Raw genomic sequence first — 14,682 nt, forward strand, 5'->3', positions numbered from 1 at the left:
ATGAGCTGATAATAATGTGTTTCTATGGGATAATCCATAGAGATCTGTTATGTCCCTTTGATTTATAGTGTCACTTAACTACAGAGTTAATCTATTTAGTTTCTTTTCCAGATGACCTGCATATTGAAAGAATAGAGTATTGAAATCACCTGCTGTCTTAATCAATGTTCTATTGCTGTGAAGAGACACTGAACACAGCAACTCTTATAAAGTAAAGCGTTTAATTGGGACTTACAGTTTCAGAGGTTTAGTCCACTGTCATGAGGATGAGAAGCATAGTAGATATGGTGCTGGAGTCATAGCTGCAAGCTCTGCAAGCAGATTCACTGCAACAGGAAGAGAGAAATTTGGGGCTTAGAGTGGGCTTAGTGAAACCTCAAAGCCCACCCCCAATGACACACATCCTCCAACAAGGCCATACCTCCTAATCTTTTCAGATGGTACCACTACCTGCTGACCAAGTATTCAAATCCATAGGCCTTTGAAGGCTAATCTCATTTAAACTACCATATTCCACTCCCTGCCTCACATACACTTATATACATATCATAATGCAAAATGTATTTTGTCCAACTTCAAAAGTCCCCAGTCTGTTACAATCCCAACACTGTTTAAAAGTCCAAAGTTGAAGGTCTTTTCTGACACTTAAAGGAATCTTTTCACTGTAACCCTAAGTAAAGTTAAAATAGAAAAGCAAGTCACATACTAACAACACACAATGACATAGAATATACTTTACTATTCCAAAAGGGAAGAAAGGGAGCATACTGTAGAAACATTGAACCAAGTCAGGACTGAAATCCATCAGGGCAAACTCCAAATTCTGAATCCCCATACCTGATGTCAAACACTGTTCCGATCTCCAATGCCTGTCACCTTTGTTGACTGCAACACATTTCTCTCTCTTGGGTTAGTTCCACATCCCGTTAGCAGCTTTCCTTGTCAGGTATCCCAGGACTCTGGCATCTCCAACGTTTTGGAGTTTCCAAAGTAATTCAGGCTTGACCTTCACAGCTTCACAAACTGGCCTCTCTGAACCTCTATGCAGATACACAACACACACAGACACACAGACACACAGACACACACACACACACACACACACACACACCTGAGCATCCTTCTTTAGCCATGAAGGGAGATTCCACAACCCTTTTCTTGTATCCTTGAATCTAAAGCCAGAACCACTTAGCTGAGGATTCCAGGTTCTGCTGCTTTCTGGGTGTGGAACATGGCTCCCTTGTTCAATTACATATGCAACAAATTTCTATTGTTGATGGTTTCCTTTGCTTAAGACTTTAATTCCTTTTATAAATTAGAAGTTTAGCTGGATGGGGTCTTGGCCTGAGGCTACCACTTCCTTTATTCCATTTAGCCTAAAATATTTCTTTAAAACTTTTAATCTCTTTGAGCACTGTACTTAGCTCTATTACATTTTCTGGTACTCCTTTTCTTCTCAAACTGTATATTCTGTATTTTTCTTTGCTCAGCGTGTTCCTTCTCATTATAGATCTGCATAGGAGTACCCACTGATAACAACTTGACAGAGTCAAACCTAGACTTTCTTGAAATCTCCTCTGCCAATGACATTGCTCAAAAACTCTTTAATTTAGCTTGAATCATATACTTTGGACAAGGGTAAGAGAAGCCACATTCTTCATCAAATATCACAATAGTCTCTAGCCCACTTATTAATCTTATTCTCCTCTGAAATCTCTCAAGCCAGGCATCATAATCTACATTGCTCTTAGCACCACTGTTTCCACACTCTATGAGAATGCCCCATTAAGCCCCACTTATACCATTCAACTACTTTCCTTTTTTTTCTCAGTAGAATGCTGTTTATTCCATCCTTGGTCAAAGGAGCAGAAAACAATATATTTAAAGGGAATTTTGAAACCTTATTTAGAGAATATTATTTTTTTATTTTTTCCCAATCTGCTTTTATACAATTTTAATTACATGCAAGTATTAAGGTCAGTTCTAGGTTAAGGAACTAGCAATACAATAGATGCAAATAGTCAAGGAACAAGCAAGACAATAAACACAAATAGTCAAAGAACAAGCAAGGCAATAAAGTCCCATGATCACTCTCCTGATCACTGTTTCTAAGGGCTTATCAAGATGACCAAAATATCTGAGCCTACTTCCCTGTCCTAGCTCAAAGTCATTTTCATGCCTGAAGCCTACTTCTTTGTTCTAGCCTAATATTTAGATCCCTGCCTGAAATTACTTTTTTGTTCTAGTCTAAGATTTAGATTCCTGCCTGAAATTACTTCTCTGTTCTAGGCCTAATGTCAGATTCCTGCCTAAAGCCCAATTCCTTGTCCTTGGCCAATGTCAGATTCCTGCCAAGCAGCCCACTTCCCTGTCCTTTCCAGTGTCAGATTCCTGCCAATAAACCCCAAAAGCTCTCCACATCTCCCCCTTTTTTATTTCCTATACAAGACTGAGCCTATCTTAAGCCATTCTGACAAGAATGCCTTCCTTACCCATTGTGGAATATGCATTATCAAAAGCAATGCACTTCTATCTTAGGTTGATAAGGCTACATGCAGAATCTTACCCTTCCTTGGATTACCAGCCTATTAAATTAGTAACTCTGTCTGGGGGGTCCATTGTCAGTTTCAATCCATGTACTTTGGCTGACAACATGTTGATATTGTTAAAGACAAGGTTTAACGTGATGGGCAGGAATAAAAGTATTCCCAGGACCAAAAGGGCTAGCATGATCAAGCTATATATGCCATTCTTGAAGCTTGACCAAAATGGAAATACTGACCTCAAGCCATGTATAATTTTATCAGCAGTATCTGCAGCATCAAAGCTCAGCAGACCAGCATTCTTTAAATTCATAATCTCACTATGCAAAGTTAAAACATCCAAACAGGTGTTAGAATTATGCCAAATACCCTCCAAGTGTCTTTAAACTTTTTCCTAATTGTAATGACTATCATTGTAAATTTTAAAAGTAGCACAAATCCATTGGTATTTGGTATGACACTCAAGATGACTCCTTACTCTTAAACTCTGAACCTCCTTCCAACAATTTGAATAGGATAAAGAGCATCAATCTGTTGTTACAAAATGCCTATCTGCCTCTTGTATATTCAACACATTAGTAACACTTTTTGCTAAATGATTAACAAAAGTAGCTGTCTGAACATCTTGTGTCAAAGCTATTGAAGAAGCAGTGGTGCTAGCAATTAATGTAATTAAAGCTGTTAAATCAGCAATAATCAAGCCCACTACCCTCTTGCTTCTGCTTAAAGCCTGACTCACTTCTTCCAAGCAAGCTTTTTCAGAATACCAAGGTCCTGTAATACTCAGGGCAATATAACAAAAGCTGGTTGGTATACCCCCGTAACAGTCATGTCAGGTTTCAAGACACTAACACAATTAGAAAGTGTACAATCAATACAACTTACATTAAATACTGTAGAAGAAACAAAAGTAATTCTAATATGACAATTAAAAGAGACTTAACACATGCACTAACACTTATTTGAAATCCAGATCCTGTCCCAACTTTATCTCTTGCTAACATAACATCATAGAGAACTACAGCTAACTTCCAAATACATCTCTGAAAATGTCCAGAACCAACCTTCCAAATGAAGACTATTATTTCCAATATTGGATTTATTTCTAGACCAGTCCATGATTGAGTCCGAATAACTAGTCACATTTAAGAAAAATAGAGGAGTCCTTATAACTTCTCTTTTTGATTCTCTGTCCCACAAAGTCTAAAAACTTGAGGCAAGGCAGCTTGTCTCATCTGGGATATAGGCAAGCAAAGGTAGGTGAGGAACATATGTCTAATACAGCTTCCCATTCACCCTTGTCAGGGCACTCAGTGAGCTAACAGATCAGCATCATTCTTTGTCCCAGTATCAGCATGTCTCACCAATCACTCTGGCAGCCACCATGCTCCTTTAGCATCCTACATAAAAAGCACAAACATGCCCTCTTCTCCATATTAGATACCTGATTGGGACCATGCCATAAACCAGTAAGTGGATCCTTCCTTTTCAGCTAGGCATAAGTATGCCTAGTTGTAGGGTGCCATAGACACTAGGCAGAAAGTTCCTTGGCATCCAAATTTTTAAAAATTAAAAAGTACATGATTTAAATAAATTTGTGATGTACAGGGATATACCTTCCCCTTTTTTATTTTATGAAGATTTGTTTTAAAGTTCCATGGGCCCCTTCCACAATACCTTGTCCTTGACAATTATAAGGAATCCCAGTAATATGGGTAATATTAAATTGTTGACAAAAAGTCTCAAATGCTCACCTGCAATAACCAGTTCCATTATCTGTTTTAATCTGATTTGGAACAGCCAGAATAGAAAAACAATGTAGGCAATAACTAATTACATTTTTAGTTGTTTCTCCTGTTAAAGCAGTTGCAACTAGAAGGTCTGAAAGGCTGTCAGTAGTCACATGTACATATATTAATTGTCCAAAATCAGAAATATGAGTAACATCCATTCACTATAATTGATTAAGTATGAGTCCTCAAGGATTAACACCATTATGTGGTACAGGATGAAATTGAGAACATTCAGGACAAGTCTTTACAATTTGACATGCACATTCTCTAGAAATACCAAATTGCTGTCTCAAGCTATTACTATTTTGATGATATAAAGAATGAGATTGTTTGGCTAACTTCCTGTGTAAGGCCTATAATCAGCCAGGTAGACAAATCTGCTGTGGCATTGCCCTAAGGGGTCCAAGCAATCCAGTATGAGCTCTTAAATGTCCTATAAAATTAAGGAACAGTAAGTTCTCTTAAATTGAGTTGTATTTGCATAAGTAATTGCAAAATCAGAGAATTTGCAGTATCTAAAGAAGGAACAGTTTCAAGTAATTGTAAACCATGAGCTATATATTGGCTAGCACTATACAATAAAAACAAAACAACAACAACAACAAAAACTTATTTTTTCAGCATTTCTTTTTTAATTTAATATTTTATTTACTTACATTTCAGATGTTATCCCTTTTCCCCATTTTCCCCCCTCAAAACCCCTTAGCCCATCCCCCTCCTCCTGTTTCTATGACAGTGTGCCCCCACCCACCCACTCCTGCCTCCCCACCCTTGAATTCCCCCACACTAGGGCATCCAGCCTTTATGGGACCAGGGACATCTTCTCCCACCAATGCCCTACAAGACCATCCTCCCCTACATATAAAGCTGGAGTCATAGGTCTCTCCATGTGTGTCCCCTGGCAGGCTGTTTAGACCCTGGGAGCTCTGGTTGGTTGGTATTGTCGCTCTCCCCATGGAGACACAAACCTCTTCAGCTCCTTAGGTCCTCTCTCTAATTCCTCCATCGGGAACCCTGTGATCAGTTCAATGGTTGGCTGCAAGCATCAGTCTCTGTATATGTCAGACTGTGGCAAAGCCTCTCAGGAGACATCTAAATCAAGCTCCTGTCAGCATGCACTTCTTGGCATCCAAAACAGTGCCTGCATTTGGTGACTGCACATGGAATGGATCCCCATGTCGGGCAGTCTCCAGATGGCCCTTCCTTCAGTCTCTGTTCCACTCTTCATCTCCGTATTTCCTCCAGTTAGTATTTTGTTACTCCTTCTAAGAACAACCAAAGCATTCCCACTTTGGTCTTCCTTCTTCTTAACCTTCATATGATCTGAGAGTTGTATCTTGGGTATTTCTAGCTTTTGGGCTAATATCCACTTACCAGTGAGTGCATACCATGTGTGTTCTTTTGTGATTGGGTTACCTCACTCAGGATGATATTTTCTAGTTCCATCCATTTGCCTAAGAATTTCATGAATTCATTGTTTTTAATAGCTGAGTAATACTCCATTGTGTAAATGTACCACATTTTCTGTATCCATTCCTCTGTTGAAGGACATCTGGGTTCTTTCCAGCTTCTGGCTATTATAAATAAGTCTGCTATGAACATAGTGGAGCATATGTCCTTGTTATATGTTGGAGCATCTTCTGGGTATATGCCCAGGAGTGGTATAGCTGGGTCCTCAGGTAATACTATGTCTAATATTCTGAGAAACCACCAGACTGATTTCCAGAGTGGTTGTACCAACTTAAAATCCCACCAACGATGGAGGAGTGTTCCTCTTTCTCTACATCCTGGTCAGCATCTGCTATCACCTGAGTTTTTCATCTTAGTCATTCTGACTGGTGTGAGGTGGAATCTTAGGGTTGTTTTGAATTGCATTTCCCTGATGACTAAGGATGTTGAACATTTCTTTAGGTGTTTTTCAATCATTTAAATTTCCTCAGTTGAGAATTCTTTGTTTAGCTCTGTTCCCCATTTTTTAATAGGATTATTTGATTTTCTAGAGTCTAATTTTGTGAGTTCTTTGTATATATTGGATGTTAGCCCTCTATGAGATGTAGGATTGGTAAAGATTTTTCCCAATATGTTGGTTTCAATTTTGTCCTATTGATAGTGTCCTTTGCCTTACAGATGCTTTGTAACTTTATGAGTTCCCATTTGTCAATTCTTGATCTTAGAGAATAAGCCATTGGTGTTCTGTTCAGGAAATTTTCCCCTGTGCCCATGTGCTTGAGGTTCTTCCCCACTTTCTCTTCTATTAGTTTCAGTGTATCTGGTTTTATGTGGAGGTCCTTGATCCACTTGGACTTGAGCTTTGTACAAGGAGATAAGAATCGATTTGCATTCTTTTACATGCTGACCTCAAGTTGAACCAGCACCATTTGTTGAAAATGCTGTCCTTTTTCCACTGGACAGTTTTAGCTCCTTTGTCAAAGGTCAAGTGACCGTAGGTGTGTGGGTTCATTTCTAGGTCTTCAATTCTATTCCATTGATCCTCTTGCCTGTCTCTGTACCAATACCATGCAGTTTCTATCACTATTGCTTTGTAGTACAGCTTGAGGTCAGGGTTGGTGATTCTCCCAGAAGCAGTTTTATTGTTGAGAATAGTTTTTGCTATCCTGGATTTTTTTGTTATTCCAAATGAATTTGCAAATTGTTCTTTCTAACTCTATGAAGAATTGAGTGAAAATTTTGATTGGAGATTGCATTGAATCTATAGATTGCTTTCGGCAAGATGGCCATTTTTACTATATTAATCCTGCCAATTCATGAGCATGGGAGATCTTCCCATTTTCTGAGATCTTCTTTGATTTCTTTCTTCAGGGACTTGAAGTTCTTATCATACTTCTTTTTAATTTTACTTGCTTGGCTAGATTCACACCAAGGTATTTTATATTATTTGTGACTATTGTGAAGGGTGTCGTTTCCCTAATTTCTTTCTCTGTTTATCCTTTGAATAGAGGAGGGCCACTGGTTTGTTTGAGTTACTTTTATATCCAGCTATTTTGCTGAAACTGTTTATCAGGTTTAGGAGTTCTCTGGTGGAAGTTTTGAGGTCAGTTAAATATACTATCATATCATCTGCAAGTAGTGATATTTTGACTTCTTCCTTTCCAGTTTCTACCTCTTTGACCTCCTTTTGTTGTCTAATTGCCCTGACTAGGACTTCAAGTACTATTTTGAATAGGTAGGGAGAGAGTAAGCAGCCTTGTCTAGTCCCTGATTTTAGTGGGATTGCTTCAGGTCTCTCTCCATTTATTTTGATGTTAGCTACTGGTTTGCTGTATATTGCTTTTACTATGTTTAGGTATGGGCCTTGAATTCCTGATCTTTGAAACACTTTTACCATGAAGGGGTGTTCAATTGTCTCAAATGCTTTCTCAGCATCTAGTGAGATGATCATGTGGTTTTTCTCTTTGAGTTTGTTTATATAGTGGATTATGTCGATGGATTTCTGTATATTCAGCCATCTCTGCATTCCTGGGATAAAGCCTACTTGATCATGATAGATGATTGTTTTGATGTGTTCTTGGATTCGGTTTGTGAGAATTTTATTGAGTATTTTTGCATCGATGTTCATAAGGGAGATTGGTCTGAAGTTCTCTTTCTTTGTTGCATCTTTGTGTGATTTAGGTATGTGCGAAATTGTGGCTTCATAGAACAAATTGGGTAGTGTTCCTTCTGTTCTATTTTGTGGAATAGTTTAAAGAGAATTGGTATTAGGTCTTCTTTGAAGGTCTGATAGAATTCCACACTAAAACCATCTGGTCCTGTGCTTTTTTTGGTGGGGAGACTTTTAATGATTGCTTTTATTTCTTTAGGGGTTATGGCACTGTTTAGATGGTTCATCTGATCCTGATTTAACTTTGGTACCGGGTGTCTATCTAGAAAATTGTCCATTTCTTCCAGATTTTCCAGTTTTGTTTTTGGGTTTTTTTTTTTGGTTTTTTTTTTTTTTTAGTATAGGCTTTTGTAGTAGGATCTGATGATTTTTAAAATTTCATTGGTTTCTGTTGTTATGTCTCCCTTTTCAGTTCTGATTTTATTAATTTGGTACTGTCTCTGTGCCCTCTGGTTAGTCTGGCTAAGGGTTTATCTATCTTGTTGATTTTCTCAAAGAACCAGCTCCTGATTTTGTTGATTCTTTGTATAGTTCTTTTTGTTTCTACTTGGTTGATTTCAGCCCTGAGTTTGATTATTTCCTGGCTTCTACTCCCCTTGAGTGTATTTTCTTCTTTTTGTTGTAGACCTTTTAGGTAAGTTGTCAAGCTGCTAGTGTATATTTTCTCTAGTTTCTTTTTGTAGGCACTCAGAGCTATGAGTTTTCTTCTTAGCATTGCTTTCATTGTGTCCACAAGCTTTGGTATGATGTGCCTTCATTTTCATTAAATTCTAAAAAGTCTTTAATTTCTTTCTTTATTTCTTCCTTGACCAAGTTATCATTGAGTAGAGTGTTGTTCAGTTTCCATGTGTATGTGGACTTTTCATTGTTTTTGTTATTATTGAAGACCAGCCTTAGTCCATGGTGATCTGATAGGAAGCATGGGATTATTTCAATTTTTTTGTATCTGTTGAGGCCTGTTTTGTGATCAATTATATGGTCAATTTGGAGACGGTACCATGAGGTGCTAAGAAAAAGGTATGTTCTTTTGTTTTAGGATGAAATGTTCTATAGATATTTATTAAATCCATTCAGTTCATAACTTCTGTTAATGTCAAAGTGTCTCTGTTTAGTTTCTGTTTCCATGATCTGTCAGTTGCTGAGAGTGCCGTGTTGAAGTCTCCCACTATTATTGTGTGAAGTGCAATGTGTGCTTTGAGCTTTAGTAAGGTTCTTTTTATGAATGTGGGTGCCCTTGCATTTGGAGCATAGATGTTCAGAATCGGAGAGTTCATCTTGGTAGATTTTTTTCCTTTGGCTAGTATGAAATGTCCTTCCTTATCTTTTTTGATAACTTTTGGTTGAAAGTTGATTGTATTTGACATTAGAATGGCTACTCCAGCTTCTTTTTTGGGACCATTTGCTTGGAAAATTGTTTTCCAGCTTTTTACTCTGAGGTAGTTTCTGTCTTTGTCACTGAGGTGCGTTTCCTGTATGCACAAAATGCTGGGTCCTCTTTATGTATTCAGTCTGTTAGTCTATGTCTTTTTATTGGGGAATTGAGTCCATTGATGTTAAGAGATATTAAGGTAAAGTGATTGTTGCTTCCTGTTATTTTTGTTATTAGAGGTGGAATTATGTTTGTGTGGCTTTTGGGGGGGTTGTTGAAAGAAGATTACTTTCTTGCTGTTTCTAGGGTGTAATTTCCCTCCTTGTGTTGAAGTTTTCCTTCTATTATCCTTCATAGGGCTGGATTTGTGGAAAGATACTGCATAAATTTGGTTTTGTCATGGAATATCTTGGTTTCTCCATCTATGGTAATTGAGAGTTTTGCTGGGTATAGTAGCCTGGGCTGGCATTTGTGTTTTCTCAGGGTCTGTATGACATCTGTCCAGGATCTTCTGGCTTTTATAGTCTCTGGTGTGAAGTCTGGTGTAATTCTGGTATGTCTGCCTTTATTTGTTACTTGACCTTGCTGCTTTTAATATTCTTTTTTTCTTTTGTGCATTTGGTGTTTTGATTATTACGTGACGGGTGGAATTTCTTTTTTGGTCCAGTCTATTTGGAGTTCTGTAGGCTTCTTATGTGTTTATGGGCATCTTGTCCTTTAGGTTAGGGAAGTTTTCTTCTATAATTTTGTTGAACATATTTACTAGCCCTTTAAGTTGAGAATCTTTATTCTCTTCTATTCCCATTATCCTTAGATTTTTGTCTTCTCATTGTGTCCTGGATTTCCTGGATGTTTTGGGTTAGGAGCTTTTTGCATTTTGCATTTTCTTTGACAGTTGTGTCAATGTTTTCCACGGTGTCTTCTGCACATGAGATTCTCTCTTCTATCTCTTGTATTCTTGCATCTATGACTCCTGATCTTTTTTCCTAGATTTTATATCTCCAGTGTACTCTCCCTTTGTGATTTCTTTATTGTTTATACTTCCATTTTTAGATCCTGGATGGTTTTGTTAAATTCCTTCACCTGTTTGCTTGTGTTTCCTTGTAATTCTTTAAGGAATTTTTGTGTCTTCTCTTTAAGGGCTTCTATCTGTTTACCTGTGTTTTCCTGTATTTCTTTAAGGGTGTTATTTATGTCCTTCTTAAAGTCCTCTATTATCATCATGAGAAGTGATTTTAACTCTGAATCTTGCTTTTCCAGTGTGATGGGGTGTCCAGGACTTGTTATTGTGGGAGAACTGGGTTCTGATGATCACAGGTAACTTTGATGTCTGTTGCTTATGTTCTTGTGCTTGCCTTTCACCATCTGATCATCTCTAGTGCTACCTGCACTCACCGTCTCTGACAGTCTCTCCTGTTATCTTGGTTGTGTCAACACTCTTCAGAGTCCAGCTGTCTTTGTGATCCTGTGAACCTGAGATGCTGAGATGCTGGGTGTAAGAGCTCCTGGGAGTCAGGCTGCCTCTGAGATCCTGAAATCCTGATGTGACCAAGCTCCTGAGATCCTATGATCCAATAATCCTATGTTCCTGGGTGTGTTAGAGCTCCTGGGAGTCCAGATTCCTCTGTCAGTTGTGGGATTGGGTGCAAAGCTGGTGTCCAAGGTCTGCTCAGGGCACCAGCACAAACTGGAAGGAACCTGTCCCACTGGCAGGGCCGGGGTTCCTGGGTCCCTGAGGGTCCCAGTTACTCCCTATGTGGGATGGGTGTCATGGCCTCCTCACCTACAATCCTGGGCTTGTTAGAGCTCTTGGGAGTCCAGCTTCCTCTGGGTGTTGTGGGATTGGGTGCAGTTCAACTGCTTTCCTAATCCAAAGTCCCAAAGTCCATATTCTGCCAACAAGCAGTATGGTCAGACCTATCACAGTGATACCTCACTCCTGGTACCATCTTCTGTTTTAGTATTCTACTGCTGTCAAGAGACACCATGACCACAGCAATCTTTATAGAAAGAAGCATTCAAAACACCACACCTGCTATCATTATTTTAGTGTGGTTTTAAGTCTAATAGTGTGTCTTTTGTGAAGTTACCTGCTTCTATATTTAGTACATACCTACCTTTAGGATTGGACTATCCTTTTGGTATACTTTTCCATTAATGAGAGTTAAGTGTCCCTTCTTATCCCTCTTGATTAGGTTTTGTTTGATCTACTTTATCTGATATTAGAATATCTACACCTGATTGTTCTGTTTACCTGGAATATCTTTTTCTATCCATTTACCTTACATGGTAACTCTTAACTATGAGGTATGTTTCTTTGAGGTAACACAAAAATAGATCCTGTTTTCTGACACAATTTGTTAGACAAAGGTCTCTTTATTGAAAAATTGACACCATTAATATTCAGAGTTATGACTGAACAATGTGTGCGAATTCCTGTCATTTCTTTGCTTTTTGTGGTATTTTATTCAACCTCTTCCTTGAGTCATTGTTCAGCAACTATTTATCTGTTCCTTGTGTCTTCTTGAGTGTGTTTTACTATTTTTTCATACCTAAGTATTTTTTTCCAGTATCTTCTGTAGTGAGGAACACAGGCAATGGGAGAAACTCAGATTTGCAAGCTGACTCCATCTTGAGCCAGCTTGTCCCCAGTCTGAACTCTGGTTGATAGAAATACCATAAACAATTCTAGGAAGAAACTGTCCTGAGCCTGAGTCAATCAGGAAATAGAGTCTAAAATTCCAGAGGTTATAGACTAATTGCTCAAACCAGCTGAAGTCATTACTGACCAATTTCTGTGCACCAAGATACTCCTTGCCAGATAAGGTGACTGCCAGGCTGGAGATCCCAGTTTCCTCTCAACTCTTGCTAAATACGGCAACTGCTAGGTTAAAGAGCCCCGTTCTCTGCTCAAACTAGTATAGAAACCCTGTCTAATTGAATCTTAGAGCTCTCAGCATGAATCTGCTCCATCAGAGGAGCCTGAGGTTCCAAGCTTAAGCTTGAATAAAGGCTCTTTGTTTTTGTTTGGAGACCCTGAAATCACAGCAGTAGAGCTGGTTTAGTATTCATACATTCCTTTAATCTGTTTTTGTCACGGAAATTTTTCCCCTTTCAAATATGACTGACAGTTTTGCTGGCTATAGTAGTCTTGGCTGACATATAAGACCTTCCATAACTTGTAGATTATCAGTCCAGTTCTTTCTGGCTTTCATGGTCTCCACTGGAAAAACTGTGTTATTCTAATAGATCTTCCTTTATATATTACTTGATCTTTCTTGCTGCTTCCAGTACCTTTCTTTGTTCTCTACATTTACTCTTTTGACTTTTATAAAACTTGGGGAGCTTCTTTAGTGATCCTACTTGCTGGTCTGTACTCTCCTTTGATTTCTTACGAGCAACTCTTCCCTTGGATTAGAGAAGTTTTCTTCTATTATTTCATTGATAATATTTCTCTGCCTTCTACCTATATGCTGTTGTCATTACCAACTTTGTTTCATTTTGGCATTGTTTCTTCTCTTTACCCGATTCTATTTTCATATCTTGAATTGTTTCTGTTTTTTCATTCATTTATATTTTCACAGTTTTCATTCTAACATCTATTCATATTCTTATTGAGTTATTTGATCATGTCTGTTATTACTCTTTTGAAATTGTCTTGTAAGTTATCTTAGTGTGTTTGCTTGAGGACAATTATGGGGTTACAAATTTTTGGTAGAAACTTATTATTTTAATTATTCACGTCTGTGTATTTGAAACTGAACAAAGACATATGGGGATATGTTGTTAACACTGTTTTGTGGTGTGGAACTCCTGCCTCTTTTTTTGTTAAATAGGTGTTTGGAACTGTTTCTTGATACCTTAACTTGTCAGGTGGTTAACTATGGGACTTAGGATTGATTTTTGGGCTATTCAGTGTTGATGCTCAAATGAAGTTTCACAAATAGTCCTGGCTCAGTGTTCTAGTTTTCAGGTATCTAGTATAGGAGCAAACCTTCTGTAGTTACAGAAGTGGTTACTCAGAGTCAGTCTCCAACAGACTGGGGGAGATGCTAGGAACTTAAGTAAGGAGTGCTTGTGGAGTTGGTGATATGAGTCTGTAATTATCTATCAAAGAGGAGGGTCAGGGAAGAAGCAGAAGGCAAGTGTGGGGCAGGTAAGCTTGGGAGTAAGTAGAGTTACTGGTGTGAATGGAAAATGTTGATCGTCAAGTGTGTGTGTATGTGTGTGTGTGCACATGAATACTTGTCAGGGGCAGCCCTGCTTATACACTGAAGGCCTAAAATCAGCAATAGGCCTGACATACATGCCCGCTAGCACCAAGTCTTGGGTCTCTGTGGAAAAACACTGAAACAGATAGCTGGGAGTTATTGTAAACAGGCAGCTTTGGTGGAAGGCTGCCAAGCCTGGCTAGTCATAGGCCTTGTAGATAGGTAACCTTGGTGGATAGCACCAACTTAGATAAAGACAAGTGAATCATCGGCAGAGTCATAGTGGTCTGTCCCCTGAACCTTCACCCAGCTGATACTCTGTTCTGGAAGATATCTGTACTCCCCCTGAACACCCACACTCCTGCGTCATCCCCTTCCCCACATCCTGCCTTTTTGTGTATATAACCTGTGTGTACAAAAGTAAAAATTACGATCTGATCAGATTATAGACAGGTCATGATTCCTTTCGTCTTTGCCTGGTTCCCACCCCACCCCTGCTCTCTTTCAGGTGACCTCCCTGGACCCCTGTTCAATGTCCTGCTGGACAGGACAAATACTCACATGCACATGGTTGATTGTGACAGTCTAGTGTCTGCCTCTAGAAGGGACCATGTTTGTACAATTGGAATAGGTGCAGTTGGCAGGAATGAATGGAGTCTATATTCCTCACCTAGGCATGTGGGAAGGGCACTTCACTGTGTGTATTAGTGCCATGGACTGAGCTCTTTACCTGATGGATGGATGTGGAAAGGGGTACAAAAAGGCAGATGGGATATATGAGTGGGTAAATTACTGGTGTGGGTCTAATGAGCCTCCCTGGAGCTGTGAGTCTATTCTATCTTGAGCTTTTAGTCAGGGTCTCTCACTGAACAGGAACTCACCAAATAGGCTAGGCTGGCTGGCCAAGGAATCTTGAAATTCATTTAACTCCACCTCTCTACCACTGTGATTGTGAATTTGCACCACCACACCTGGCTTTTTTCACATGGGATCTGGGACTCTAACTCAGCTCCCCATGCTTTCAAAGCAAACATTTTACCAGCTGAGCCATCCTCCACATCACCCAGGTTAGCAACACTAGGTACTAACCACAGCAGAGAGATAGCCTAGATTCCTGAATGTTGTGCCTGTTTCTCTAGTGCCAAGA

The sequence above is a fragment of the Grammomys surdaster genome, unplaced genomic scaffold (assembly GCF_004785775.1).
Source record: "Grammomys surdaster isolate TR1022 unplaced genomic scaffold, NIH_TR_1.0 135, whole genome shotgun sequence".
Classification (NCBI taxonomy): domain Eukaryota; kingdom Metazoa; phylum Chordata; class Mammalia; order Rodentia; family Muridae; genus Grammomys; species Grammomys surdaster.